At 40.3% G+C, this 14,256-nt stretch overlaps 1 protein-coding gene across 9 annotated transcripts in view; it reads right to left on the bottom strand.

The window, feature by feature from the left end:
- TENM3 (teneurin transmembrane protein 3) overlaps positions 1-14,256 on the bottom strand; it is a 651,480-nt gene that overhangs the window by 594,016 nt on the left and 43,208 nt on the right. The gene's annotated exons all lie outside the window — the stretch shown is intronic.

The raw sequence follows: 14,256 nt of genomic DNA, 5'->3' as shown, positions 1-14,256 counted from the left end.
TTTCTGGGCGGCCAGAGAGGCTTCACAGCCTGTCCCAGGCTTGCTCTCAGCCCACCTTCCTACAACTCGCTCAGCTCCCTCCTTTGGTCTCCGCTTGGCCCCACATTTCAGCTCCCCCTGCCCCCATGCCCTGTATTGAATCCCATCTCTGGCTGACCTCAGCGTGCTCTCTGGCCCGCGGTTCTGGGTTGCTGACGCCCCTCTCAAGGATCCTGCTCTGTCAAACAGCATCAGTCAGGCCCATGTCTCTGGAATGTCAATCTTAATTGAAAATGTGTCACTTTTACTAACATAAACACTGACATAGCTTAATTCAGCCCCTTGGTGCTCGGTGAACTGTTTGTTTTTCCTTAGAAACTGGAGATGCTTTTTACTCCAAGAGAAAAAAAAAGTTGACATAATTATAGATGGAAGATGTGCTGTGGGGGAAGACTCTAGTCTCCAAATGAGGGAGCATGTGATCCACCTTGTCTGATGGATGATTTGGTTATTTAAGGTCGTGGTGGTCTCTTCGTTAACTGTAGAAAGAGGGGATTCTTCTCCTTGGCTGGTTTTGTATAGGCTGCTCATTACATAGTAATTGACAGCACTATATGAATTCAGGATATTGGAAGGCACAGTCTGCATCTTTAATTGTTCTCCATCAGTCTGCCTGTATGCTTCTAATCTTCCATGCCAGGAGCAAATTCTCTATAATCTGTGTTCCTCCTTATAGGCGAAGCATAGAGTACAAAAAAAGAGCATCCTTCTGTAGAGAATAACTTAGCCAAGGACACTCTGCTCCATCTTTATGATGAAATACATATTTCCCATTAAAAGGCAAATCTGTCATTTTAAAAGGTTGAATTGGATGTACTTTAAAAATAATTCCAGCTGGTTAAATTGAGAGCATTGAAAAAAAGCTCAATAAGAATGTTCTCTTGGTCTGTAGTATTTTCATTTTCCTGAAGTGTGAATTGGATATATTTTCTTTTACTTTAAACTCTTTATTCTCAGTGTTTGATTCTGAGTTAGTGGGATAAGTTTCAAAGATGAATTGCGTTGAATAGTACTACTTCTAATCCTTCAAGTTTCTGCTGCAGTACTAACATTGCTAACATCAACAACAAAAAAAGGTGCATTTGAACTGATCCCTTTTCACTGCTTATGCAAGAAACGTTGACATTTTCCTATTTGTTCTGTACCATATGCATCAGCTACAGCCCTTTTAGAGCTCTTTCTTTGAGACTACTGTCTTTTTAATGATGAATTACACCCTGGTAAAACAAGCAAAGTATACCTAAAAACACACCATTATGTCCAATGAAAACCATCTAAATTTTTGTTATGTACATTAGTTAAAATCCATTCTCAGTTTTTAGTTTAATGCTCTAAAATACACTTTAATTAAAAATATTTTTTAAGGGGCAGGCCTTGTGGTGCAGTGACTGTAAGAGACACCTGTACCAGAGGGCCTGAGATAGAGTGCTAGCTAGTTACCCTGCTTCTGATCCAGCTCCCTGCTAATGTGCCCAGAGGCAGCATACAAGGCCTACGCACATACTTGGGTTCCTGCCACCTATTTGGGAGACTCAAATGCCTTTCTTCTCTTCCAAGTGGACAAATACCAGCAACCACCTTTCACAGTTCTCAGTAAAACATGCTAGTTGGTTGGCTCCTCAAGTCAGTCTGGTGCCTCCCCTTAGCCTGCTTCACCTGCTTTGAGACCCAATGCAGGTTCACACATTGCCTCTCCCTTTCCCCAATGAGTCTCTAGTCAGTAATCTGATCACCTGATTACAGTAATACACAGGAAGGTGTAAATGGCTGACAAAGGAAGCCCTCTGCATGGGAATTCCTTCTGGGAGGGAAGCTTATAATGCAAATGAATCTCTAATCTATAGAACCTGCAGGGAAGGTATTGTGGTACCCGGTAAACATCCTGGGGTCAGGAGCCCACCCGACCCCTTTGACCCCTTTCCTGTGATTCCTGATCTCCATGCTGGTGGGAGAACAGGGTTAACAAAACCAGTGCTACCTTTCTGAGAACCTGTGAACCCCTGCAGAAAGGACAGGGCAGATTATATACCACTAGGTAGCTGCTCTAAATCTGTTGGATTAAATAATTAAACTGAAGTTACTGTCACAATTTAAACTATTTACATGCAAAAGACACTCTTACCAGAGTACCCATTCAGGGTCTTTCACACATTTTTCTTTTTCTGGTATTATTGAGCTGCAACTTATTATTTCTCCTTGCAATACCATGATGGGATAATTATTTGAGTATTTATTAAGTAATAAAAGCAGTGGCTTGGAACTTTTCTTTATCCTCTGAATATTCTCTGTGGTGAAATGAACTCTTCACAGGGGAAGACACGGAACAGCTTTTGTTGAACTGGGAGTGCAGCACTCAGAACTCAACAGGCTCACCCTATTCCAGATCTTTTTATGGGCAAGGCAGGGTCACAGTTTTCTTTTTTTCTTTCTTATTTGACAGATAGTTAGTGAGAGAGAGAGAGAGAAAGGTCTTCCTTCCGTTTGTTCCCCCTCCAAATGGCCATTACAGCCGGAACTATGCCGATCCGAAGCCAGGAGCCAGGTGCTTCCTCCTGGTCTCCCATGCAGGTGCAGGGGCCCAAGCACTTGGGCCATCCTCCACTGCCCTCCCGGGCCACAGCAGAGAGCTGGACTGAAAGAGGAGCAACCGGGACTAGAACCCAGCTCCCATCTGGGATACCAGCACCACAGGCAGTGGATCAACCAAGTGAGCCACGGCGCCGGCCCCAGTGGCACAGTTTTCAATCTGCTGCTTTACAGGATAGTAAGTGGCAGGAATACTAATCCCAAGGCTTGCCTTCACGTGTGAACGACTTACTCAGGAAAAACCAACCACTAAATGTTAAACATGGAGTGTCTATTTCATTACAATTCTGTTAAAAAAAAAAAAAACTGTAGAAAACAAAAAGAGTAAGAGAGCCTACCATTTACACAGCGAATAGATCCATAAATAAAACAGATCCATAAATAAAGTAGGTAGAAGCAGAAAACTACTAGCAAGAGTTTAAATTGTTTAACATGCTGACATTAAGTGAAACAGCAGTTTGCAGGATGGAAAATGGGAATGAAGGTAGAGAAGGGAAAAAAGAAAAAAGACTTTGAGAAGCCAGGTCTTAAGTTCCTTCGCACCTGGAAGAAAGACCGGTTCCAAAGTGTAGCATATTAGGAGGAGAGAAGACAGACCCTGATGGCCTGGACAAGCAGATTTCATTTGAAAGGAGAGATGCTCTATGAGTTTTCAGTTTTGGTGCAGAGATGTGAGAGTAACAAGATGTGACTATCTTAAAAATGTCATTGTTCCTTTCACATGTGTAGAACACAATATCCCGTCAAATTTCCCTTAATGATTGCAATTTTTCTTAAAGTCACAGTAGAGCTGAACTACTAGAAATCTTCAAGCGAATGAAGCACAAGTCCCCTGTTCTGCCTCCACAGTCAAGCCCCATCACTGCACTGCACCGTGGACACAGGCCACATGCAGTTTTCTGACCAGGTACTATGCTGACAGTGGCCACAGCGCCAACAAGCTGAGGAACCTTGTACCGAGGGCCAGGTTCCTTCCTGCCACCGCAGGCCTTGCCCATGGGGACTCTGCAGAAGAGGCTTGTGCTTCGTTTTTGGCTTATTTCGTGCCCCCAGATGAGTGGAGGGTGGCCACGGCCAATCACCCCACACTGCTGGCTGCTCCACGGCCACGCTGTCCCGAGTCTGGACCTGCTGCCCTTCTTCCTGAACATCTGCTGCAGCATCTAGTACGAAGATGAGCTCCAGCACATCTATGAAAAGACAATTTTCCTGTGGCTCTGGTCCTCCAGGGGAAGACACGTGGGGCAAACAGCGGTGTGACACCTCCCACAGCCCAAGGTAACTGCCTCCTCCTGGGGGGAGGCGGGATGCAAGCACTCTGGCCTGGTGGCTTCTTTCAGGGGAGAATTCTTAGGAGACTCCACACAGGACACCAGGGAAAGAGAATCCAAGACAACTGTTACTTCCTGTCTGGCGTTCAACCCAAGGTAACTTCTCTTTCCAAGGCCATTAATCTCAGCCCTGAAAAGAAGTTACCAGAAGGGTTACTGATTTCAAAGCTACCAGCAGCTTGCAGGAGTTGAGTCCTAGCCAGCCAGGGCCTTGGGTAGGTTTTCAAGGTTAGAGTCTTTTCTGCGGCCACAATGGAAGGCCATGATTTCCCTCATAAATAGTAGTAATTAATGCTTAAAGTTGAGTTAACGTTCATAACAAATGCAAATCTTTTTCTTCTTAGCATTTGCATTTCTTTTTACATGTCTTTACACACAGCATAATGACAAATTAATTTAGGGTTCTAATTAGTAATTAATATCCAGAGTGCAGTGAAGCTGTATTTATACTGTTATTTGAAAATTTTTTGAAATTTTTTTAAAGCCATTCTTCTTGTGCAGTGTGGAACATTCAAACAGCCTGCCTCAGTCATGTCAAAGGGTCACGTTGCCCGGCTGAGCCTGAGGCTCCCGAGCAACATAGGCAGAGCCGTCAGAAGCAGCCATCTTAGACTCGTGGTATCTGGAGGAAGTGTGCATGCCTGCAAAACAAACTCCTTCCAGGCTGCCAAAGCCCATAAAAAGGGATGCCTTGTAGACTGCCTTATAGTGACCCTCTAAGAAAGGAACAAAACTCTCCTATGTGACTTGTCTGAATCAAACTAATATCAAGAAGTAGTTCTGCATATATAAATGCATGTGTATGTGTGTGGGGAGGAGGTGTTGGTCATTTATTGCTTCTGCCTTGCAGTTATAATTGCTGCCTAAAGTCACCCAAACTATTGTGTCTGAATCCTCCCGCGGTAAAAAACACATTCCATCACAACAAAAAACTTTTAGAAAAAACCACGCATAACCAGTCTAACCTTTAAAGGTCACTCAGGAACTAAAATCTTTATTTGAATTCATTATGAAATCAATGAAACCTTTGGTTAAGATTCATGTAATTATAAATAACACACAAGACCATGAGGAGAAAAAAATGCTTGTCATAAATCTTTCATAACTTCTGAAACTTCACTGCTCACCATCACATGGTCACATTTTCCACACCCAAGAAGGACTATTGTACCACTGCAAAGTATTTAGTCTGGCTGGCTGGCATACTGCCAGAGCTTTTATGAGTTAAAAAAAGATAATATAATCTGTCTTTTGATATTTTGGTGCATGTTTTTCAGCATGCTTGTATCTTTGCCAAGGAACTCATACTGAGTCAAAATCCCATCTTAACAAGCACCGGGGAAGAAGTTATAGGTAAACTAAGAGTATGGGGGTGGAAAGACCTCTTTTCTCTCAGAAGAGACACTGTGTCCTGGTGTCAGGTTATATTCTGGGGCCCCCATAATCCCATCAGTGTAAACACTGATGGTTTGGCACAGCACCTGCGTCGGGGCACGCCAGCACGAATGCCACCGTGATTTTCAGTGGCATTCAGTTTAGTCACCAATCAGAAGGATCACTTAACAATTCTGCTCAGAAACAACGAGGACAAGCAGCAGCTCGCATCAAGGATACCGTTTGATTTGCCTGCACTAATAAGGGCCATAAATTATTTAAGGGACTTCAAAGTCTTGAAACTGGTGAAGTACACCAGGGCAAAAGTAGAATTTGTTTGTTTATTATCAATTATTTACACAGTGTGTTTTACAACATCAGATGTGTAGAAAAGGCATAATACTGAGGAATGGTATACAATAAAAAGTATCTTATGTTAATTCCATGAAAGCAAAACACAGGCCATCAAGTTGTGGAGGCCATTTGATGCAGTATTTATAAATGTTCCAGTAACAAGCTCAATAATACAGAAATCTAAAAAGCATTCTGAAATACATACCTATTTATAATATCTGAGTAAGTGAGAACACACACACACAATTTCTTGTGGACCTATGATAAGAAGGATTTTAAGTCTATGATAAAATAGTGACTTCAAAATAAAGCATGCATGGTTCTTGCTCTGCTAATAAAAGACTTGTAACACAGGGTCACATACAATAGATGAAGCAAACCCACATCTACCCAAATAGGTCAGCCAAAAAATAAACATGTCAATCTTTTTAATCAAGCCAGCACTTCAAATCAAATGTCGTAATTATAGATGAAAATGTTGCTCAGATTAAGAGCTATACCCCTTGGCTGAATGGAACGTATACCAGGATGCTATTGTTTTTTAATGTGCCTCGGTCAAACGTGGTAAACTTCACACTTTTAACCAGTGCTGCTTGTAATAGATTGAATGAAACAGGTCTACAAAAGAATCAATAAATGTAAAGACTGGAAAGAATTAGAGAGGCTCGCAGCCTTGTACCTATTGTCTGGGGGAATTAGATGTCAGTTTGAGTATTACAACTCTGACAAAGGTTTCCCAGCTTTAATTTACTAGAACATATAATGGGCACAGAGAGGCTGGGAAACACAGCCCGTGTGAATACATTATTTAACAAACACTTTAATGAATGTAACCCTCGTTTTTACACTCCTGACATATTCTCCCCATTCATTTTTCAGAACTGTGTTTATCAATGAAGCACGCTTCTTTACAACAGTCTCTTCCTAGGTTCCTTAAATTCCAAACCCATGATGGTATACTTAATGCTGAATAACACACTCATGGGGACACACAACGCTTACCTTAACGTCATGATGAAAGGAAAATTGGAAACCCTAGTACTAAAGTTTAGCAAGCAAACGAAACCCGATAATGATAGGAGGATTAGGTGAGTGATTCCTGGCTCAACACATAGACCTAAAGAGCGAACAAGATTTCACAGGAATTCTCATTCAGTCTTTGTTTTTGTAGCCACAGAGAGAAGCTGAGGAAAGCTTTGTGGTTGGCATACAGAAGAAACATCCAGTACCTTTCTATTTATTTACTAATTTTTTACTCAAATCCATGGACTTAACTGTGCTTAACTCACAAAGCAATTGTTCAGTCCTTATACACACACCAGATGCAATTTAGATAGTCTGCAGCCCCCACACTTATCTGGAGAAAGGAGAAAACATTCCATTAATCAAAAACTAATGCTGAAACACACTTGGGAATAAATGGCAACCACATTGCAAAGTGAGAATTAGTGTCTTCTGTAAAACATCAAAGAATGGCATGTCAGAAAACCAGCCAAAGCATCCAAATAATAGTCAACATGTTGCAGGCCCAAAATTACTTGGTCTCTGCTGACTTTCATTGTATGCCCGTAAGTAATGAAAGGCACAAATCTTACTCAAGTAAACAACCCTGTCTGATAGTCCACAGTGCTTAAACCTGGTTTCCAGCAAACAGATCAACCAACCACTAAATAAGCAAATACTTAAAGTGCCCCAAAGCCATACATTTGAAAGGGAAGTGGACACAGAGAGGTTCCTGTCTTCAAAGAGTTTACAATCTAGCAAAATATTTTTCAGGTACTCTAAAGTGGCATCAATACTTCTGTTATAAAGAGCTGGAAAGTGATTACGCTCTGTGGGCTATGTGGTCTCCATCACAAGGATTTGACCCGGTCAAGACGGCACAAAAACTGTCAGAGACATGACGTAAAGAAATGGGCTTGGCTGGGCTCCAAGAGAACTCTACATACACAAACTTAAATTTCATATAATTTCCCCATGTCGTGAAGTATTAGAGTTTTTTTTTCCATCTATTCAAAAATGTAGAAGTCATTCTCAGTTTGCAGACCATATAAAAACAGGTGGTGGACCTGATTTGACCTATGAGCTGCAGGCTGCTGGATCTTTCTAAAACAATAACCATGATAAACACTAGAATGATGTGTTGGCGCATACAATCATAAAATTAAAACCGCAACCAATTGAGGATGCAAAAGTAAATTAGATATAGTCTCTAACCTACAGCAGTTACAATCCAGTGGAGGACAAACCAGTTATTCCAGCTGCTATTCTGAAATGAATTCCCCCTACAAAAATGGCTTTGGATGTCCAGTTTTTACTCACAGCAAAGTCCCTGGCACACGGTAAGGGAATTCAGGGTAAACATCAGCATGGGAGGCTGGAAATCCACATTGACTCCAACCAAAATTTTGAAGCAATTACTCTCAATTGTGATGGAAAGCATTTATTTATAACGAGAAGGCACATTTCCTAATATCTAGGCTCCAGCCACCCTAGAAAGATAGACTATATCATTGCAGATAAAATGAACTGCACTCAGTTTAGAACCGATACACAACACGTGCTTTGCAAAGAGAGGGAGAGAGAATGTCCAATGGGATGGATGATCTGTCATGACATTTTAAGGGAGGCAGCATCTGAGACTATCTGGTAATCACTGGTGTGCACTTGACTGGAACTTGCAAAAAGGGGCATTCCAAAAAGCAGAGGCAAGAGCTTGAGAAAAGGCAAAGAAGTGGGAAGCACACAGTTTCCACAGGTCATGGAGAATCTGAGTAACTCCAAGGATGAGCTGGTAAAAGGACAGAGTCATATGAAAGACAGCTTTGGATGCTACTCTGAAAAACTGGAACTCAATATCTATGCAAATAAATGCCAAAAAATTTAAAGTTCTTATTATACAAACTAAACTTCATTAATTTAAAATTTGAAATTTGAAATTAAAGCTGAGATCTTTATCACTCAAGTTCAATAATACTTGAATCACAAAATGAAAATGTTCATAAAATGACTTAAAAATCATATACTTATTCTGGGGCTGGTGTGTGGTGTTGTGGGTAAAGCTGCCACCTGGGATGCCAGCATCCCATATAGGCACCAGTTCAAGTCTTGGCCACTTCACTTCCAATTCAGCTTCCTGCTGATGGCCTGGGAAAGGTAGCAGAAGATGGCCCAAGATGGCCTGAGGGATGGCTGGAAGAAGCTCCTGTATCCTGGCTTTGGCCTGGCCCAGCCCCAGCTGTTGCAGCCATCTGGGGAGTGAACCAGCAGATGGAAGACCTCTGTCTCTTCCTTTTGCCGTTTAACTCTTTCAAATAAACAAATTTTTTTTTTTTTTTTGACAGGCAGAGTGGACAGTGAGAGAGACAAACAGAAAGGTCTTCCTTTGCCATTGGTTCACCCTCCAATGGCTGCTGCGGCCGGCGCCCTGCGGCCGGCACGCCGCGCTGATCTGATGGCAGGAGCCAGGTGCTTCTCCTGGTCTCCCATGGGGTGCAGGGCCCAAGCACTTGGGCCATCCTCCTCTGCACTCCCTGGCCACAGCAGAGAGCTGGCCTGGAAGAGGGGCAACCGGGACAGAATCCGGTGCCCCAACTGGGACTAGAACCTGGTGTGCCAGCGCCGCAAGGCAGAGGATTAGCCTAGTGAGGCACGGTGCTGGCCCAAATAAACAAATCTTGATAAAAATGTACTTATTCTTAAAATCCTTCTGTCACTTTTCTGAATAAAAATCACCTTGATTTGTGTAACGCTAAGCTAAACTGCATGAGTAGGAAACCTGTTGATTTTAGAATTATATCCAACATAGAGTAGGTGCTCAATAAATAGGCAAGTATATTTAAATTCTTATGGGGACCTACACCAATGTCAAGCAGATGAAATAAAGTATAAATCTGATGTTTAAGAGGCATTTTTGAATTCAATGTAACATGAATATATGAGGTTCCCAAATGTCCCCGTTTTAAGTGTGTTTCTTCATATGGGCAAAATGTGAATTATACCAAGGTTATTTCATTGATGCTAAATCACTCTTAATTCTTTTTCAATGAAAAATTTTATTTAGTAAGACAAAGTTCGTGAGAAAGTTAGGGCCTGGATATAATCCCGACATTATAACTTGATCCCCCTCCCCCTGTAAATTCCATTCTCAAATATCCACTGTCTGTGAATTGTCTTTAGAGTAAAATTATGAGAGGGGCTGCTGGCTGCAGCTGCCCTGCAGGCCTCGTTGCAGCACTGTGCTATCAGCGGCCACAGGAAACCAGGTCCTCACGGCTGTGCAATCACGGCCTCACCCAAGGAGGGGCCAGCTTTCAGCTGGTGCTTGGGTATGAAGCAAGGTTTTAGAAGTGAGGCAGACAGACATAAAACATACCGTGTGCTAGATTCAAATACTTTGTGTGCGGACTTTTTGATACTGTTTTCTATTCTTATCTGAGTTACTTTTATGTACAGAGTCACACCAGAAATCCTTAAAAATGGTTGTAGCCATCAGAGACAAAACAAATTTTGTGTTTACTGAGTCCTTTCTAGTCTGAAATTTTATTATTTAGGGATATAACATTACAGACAAAAATAGAGGAATGATGTTTCCTTTTCATTAATTTGCAACTGAACTCAAATTTATTCATAAATGTAATAATGTATATGTTAATATATTTGTGGAAAATGAGAAAATGTAATGCCAAACTCAAAATATCAGAATTGCACTGTAAATATAATTGTATTGATCTTCTCATCTTATTCATCACTTTAGAGATCTTCCAAAGGAAAAACACACTTTCTAAGAAAATTAGAATTCTAAAAACTTTCCAGACAAAAACTACCTTAAGGGCAAAACCTACAAAATTGTACTTGAAAAGATGCAGAGGCCTGCCTTACCACTCGTAAATTTGGCTCCAAGTAGGTGAGATAATTCTGGCTAGAGAGGGCTCTGGCACTGCTCAGTTCTGGGTAAGGCACCCTTGTGCACTGCTCATGGGTAGGCTATAAGCAGCCCGTTCCCCGCCAGGAGCTTGCTGGCATGTACCCTCTCTCTCTTCCCTCCCCCTCTTCTCATACACACACACACACACACACACACAGTGATTTATGGGCATGACTAATTATGCTTCTAACTGCAGCCCACACCCTTTGGAAATCTTCCAGACCACCAACTTTTGAGATGTTGAGGGGGTGAACTGAAACCAGGCTCTCCCAGACACATGCCGAGAAAAGCCTCAGAAATGAGCCCCTGAGTTGGTGCCATGCACAAAAATCAGTCTTCTCACCTCAAGGTCACATGCTATACTGTCTCATGTCTGATTTCCCAGTGGGTCCTACCCCAATTTCTGACTTTCTTATGTGTGCACATCTGAAAAAGTGTGCTATCTTTGGTATTTCTCGTTGTGCTACAGTACTATGGGTATAGTAGGGAGTTAAACCTCCCACTTATTGTGGAGTCTATACTTCATAGATTTTTTTTTAAATGAATGAAATGAAAACGTAAAGCATTGATGGACTGGTGATTTTTGAGCAATCTCACTCACTTAATCCAGTAAATCTCACTGAGCTAGAGTAACAGTCTTCCAAGCACAAAAAGGAAGCCCACAAGGAATCACACATCCAAGTCATCTGTTATCCTCTATCAAGTGAAAACAACAAATTTTGCTGAGTGCAAAGCATACATAACAAAATTGTGTTGAATTTAATATTCTAATTTTCTACTATGTGATACTTTCAACTTATTTCCATTCACTCTAAGTCTTACAGCTTTCACTTGAATGTTTTATTGTATAAATATTTTTAACAAAAATCTTAATTATAATTATAAAATTGTAAGCAATCAAATTAGTGATTATGATTAGCATGGCACATAAAGATGACAAGCAAAGTGGATGTGAGTCCATCAGTAAACACGCCCTGGACATCTAAAGCATCCAGCAGGGTCAGAAACTCTGGAGAGAACCGAGGGCCGGCTTTGCTGCAGGGAGCTCTAATTATTAGAGGACTCGTGTTGTACCACACCGCGCTACCCCCTGTGCAATTACTTAGCGTTCTGACACCCCAACCGTTTGATACTGTCAGATCATTATCCATTTCTTGTCACTTTTACTTTTATTCACTCATTTAATAATATGCAAAATAGAACCGTTCCCCAAGTCATACCCAACCCACTTCAAAAGATCCACTTCCAGTCACTCTTTGCAACAGCAGTAGGTTAGACAACTCTGGTGGACAGGCACAAGACTTCATTAGGACCCTGTCTTGAGAGATGTGGAACCACTTCTGAGCATCCAATTTAATGTCAAACAATGACTGGGATACTAACAGGAATTTTCAGAAACACTAAAAGACTTCAGCAGAGGCATCCAACTTTCTTATCTGCAGATATGGAGGCTGGGGCTCTGGGACTTCACTGGATTTGACCAAGGCCACATAAGTGACGATTAATTTTGGGTGGGATGTAATTTTCTTAACTTTGAAAAGCATTCATTTTATTTATCCAAGTTTTAAAATTCTTTAAGCGAAGCAAAATTTTATATATATATATGTGTGTGTGTATGTGTGTGTGTGTATATATATATAAAATGTGTAATATGTAACATCTACCACATACGATATGTGCTTATATTTGGTTATATCTCATACTATGAAGACCTTCAAAATTGCATTTTAAGATACATTTTCAGTCTTAAGTGTTTAAGTATGCATTATTGTACCAAAAATTCTGGGAAACTTAAGCTTAATTTTTGGTGCTGTTTCATACAGACTGTTGTGAACACGCCACAAGCTGTAGACACTTAAAAATACTGTTTAATTTTCTTTAATCCATTTCGTTTTATGGATCTAAAATGGCCATCAGACAATAATACAGCAGTTTCCATAAGGAATAAATTGTTACTGCTTGACAAAAAACTCTTTTTATGCTAGAAGAGGGAAATATAAAAATGTCTTTTTCATATAATTATATTAAAAAATGTGTTAGTATGTTCTCTCATATTACAGCTGTTAGAACATTTTTTTAAGCCCCTGACTTAAGAGCTTTTCTTTCTTTCCTCATTTTTTCCTAATTAATTTCTGTTCAAGCAAAGAATCCGTTCCCTTTATGGCTTCTGCTATCCTAGCAGTGCATTCATAAAATGGGCAAGCCCATTTCTGAGCTCTGCCCTTCAAGACACAAGCAGAGGGTGGGAGGGAGACACACGTAAGGGACCAGCTCATTTGGGTGTTGTTCCTCATTTGGGGGGTGCAGAGTTATTGTCACCGTGAAAACTGCCGTCTGCACCGCCAGGGGCAGTGCTTCTACGCTGAGGGGTACAAGTTTTCTGAGATAGTAACGGCTTCACCAACATCTGCTATTAATAAATGTACCACATGCGTTCTGATAACAGTCTTGCTTTTGTTGATGATTTTTCACTAGCTGTATTTTTAAAAAAGAGAACTAGAATAAATTTAGATGTTGCTTTTCTTCAAAAGGTTTGCTATCTTATTTTCTCATACTTATTTTAGATTTTGTTTATACTTCAAATATCCAGAATTAATGAGGTTTCCTTATTTACTCTGCGAAGTTTACAGCCCATTATTTTTAATCTCATTTGTCTTTTATGTTTTGAATACTGCTTTTCTTTGTAAAGAATAGGGAAGGAAAGTCTGTTTAATTAAATAATATAGTCAAACAACTGCTCTTTTTACACTACAATTGCTTCACTATTAAAAAAAGGCAAGGCATAAAACTCAACTAATTACATTTATTAAAGATCTGAAGAAGCACTGCTATCTGCCAATTCCTCCCTCCTCCACCCTCATACCAACTGCCTGAATTTTTAAAAATCTGGAGAAATAAGATGCCTAACACAAATTATTCAACAGGGTAGACTTCTATATAAATATATATAATATTTATGAGATACATTAGTGTATTTCTTACCCAAGGTAGCTAAGCTCATAGAAACAGAATTTTCTAAAAAAAACAAAAAAAAAAAAAAAAAAAAACATCTCAGTGATAAGACTAAGCACTCAATTAGGAAACTGCAGTGATCAAAAAGTCAATAAATTGGTAGAATCAATTCATCCCGTGCATATGGACATAACTGAGCATTATTTTCTAAGAAATATAAGGTTCCAGTAAAATGATTGTTATTTAAAAAGCAACTGTCAATTATTAAAAACAAAAATGTGTTTTCTATCAGTATGAATTCAATGTTTCAGTTCAATACACAATATATATTAGGAGGCATTGTTTAAAGCAGGCTAATTCTGTGAAAGCGATAATTTAAACAATGGATATATCTTAAATGTGACTATAAATCTATTTTATCCAAATACTTTCCCATCTTGCTTTCTTAAACCTGCTAACTTCTGCTGCGTTCTAATGAATACTGATAAAAACTTAGCATGACTCTATTTCTTTTCCCATGGACTATCCACCCCCAAATAGGCACGGGTGTGCACATGTGCAGGGCACTGAGGACACAGAACTTGATCCTTGAGGTCACACACACCATTTAACAAAGGGAGTTTTTAATTCATTGCATAATTTTCCAAATCTATAAAAGGAAGATGAGCTGTGTGTTTACAGTTATAGTTCAGG

The sequence above is a fragment of the Oryctolagus cuniculus genome, chromosome 2 (genome assembly GCF_051225735.1).
Source record: "Oryctolagus cuniculus isolate XC-2025 breed Fujian yellow rabbit chromosome 2, ASM5122573v1, whole genome shotgun sequence".
NCBI classification, from domain to species: Eukaryota; Metazoa; Chordata; class Mammalia; order Lagomorpha; family Leporidae; genus Oryctolagus; species Oryctolagus cuniculus.
The sequence above is the reverse complement of the archived record's forward strand: the minus strand, read 5'-3'. Positions and strand labels throughout refer to the sequence as shown.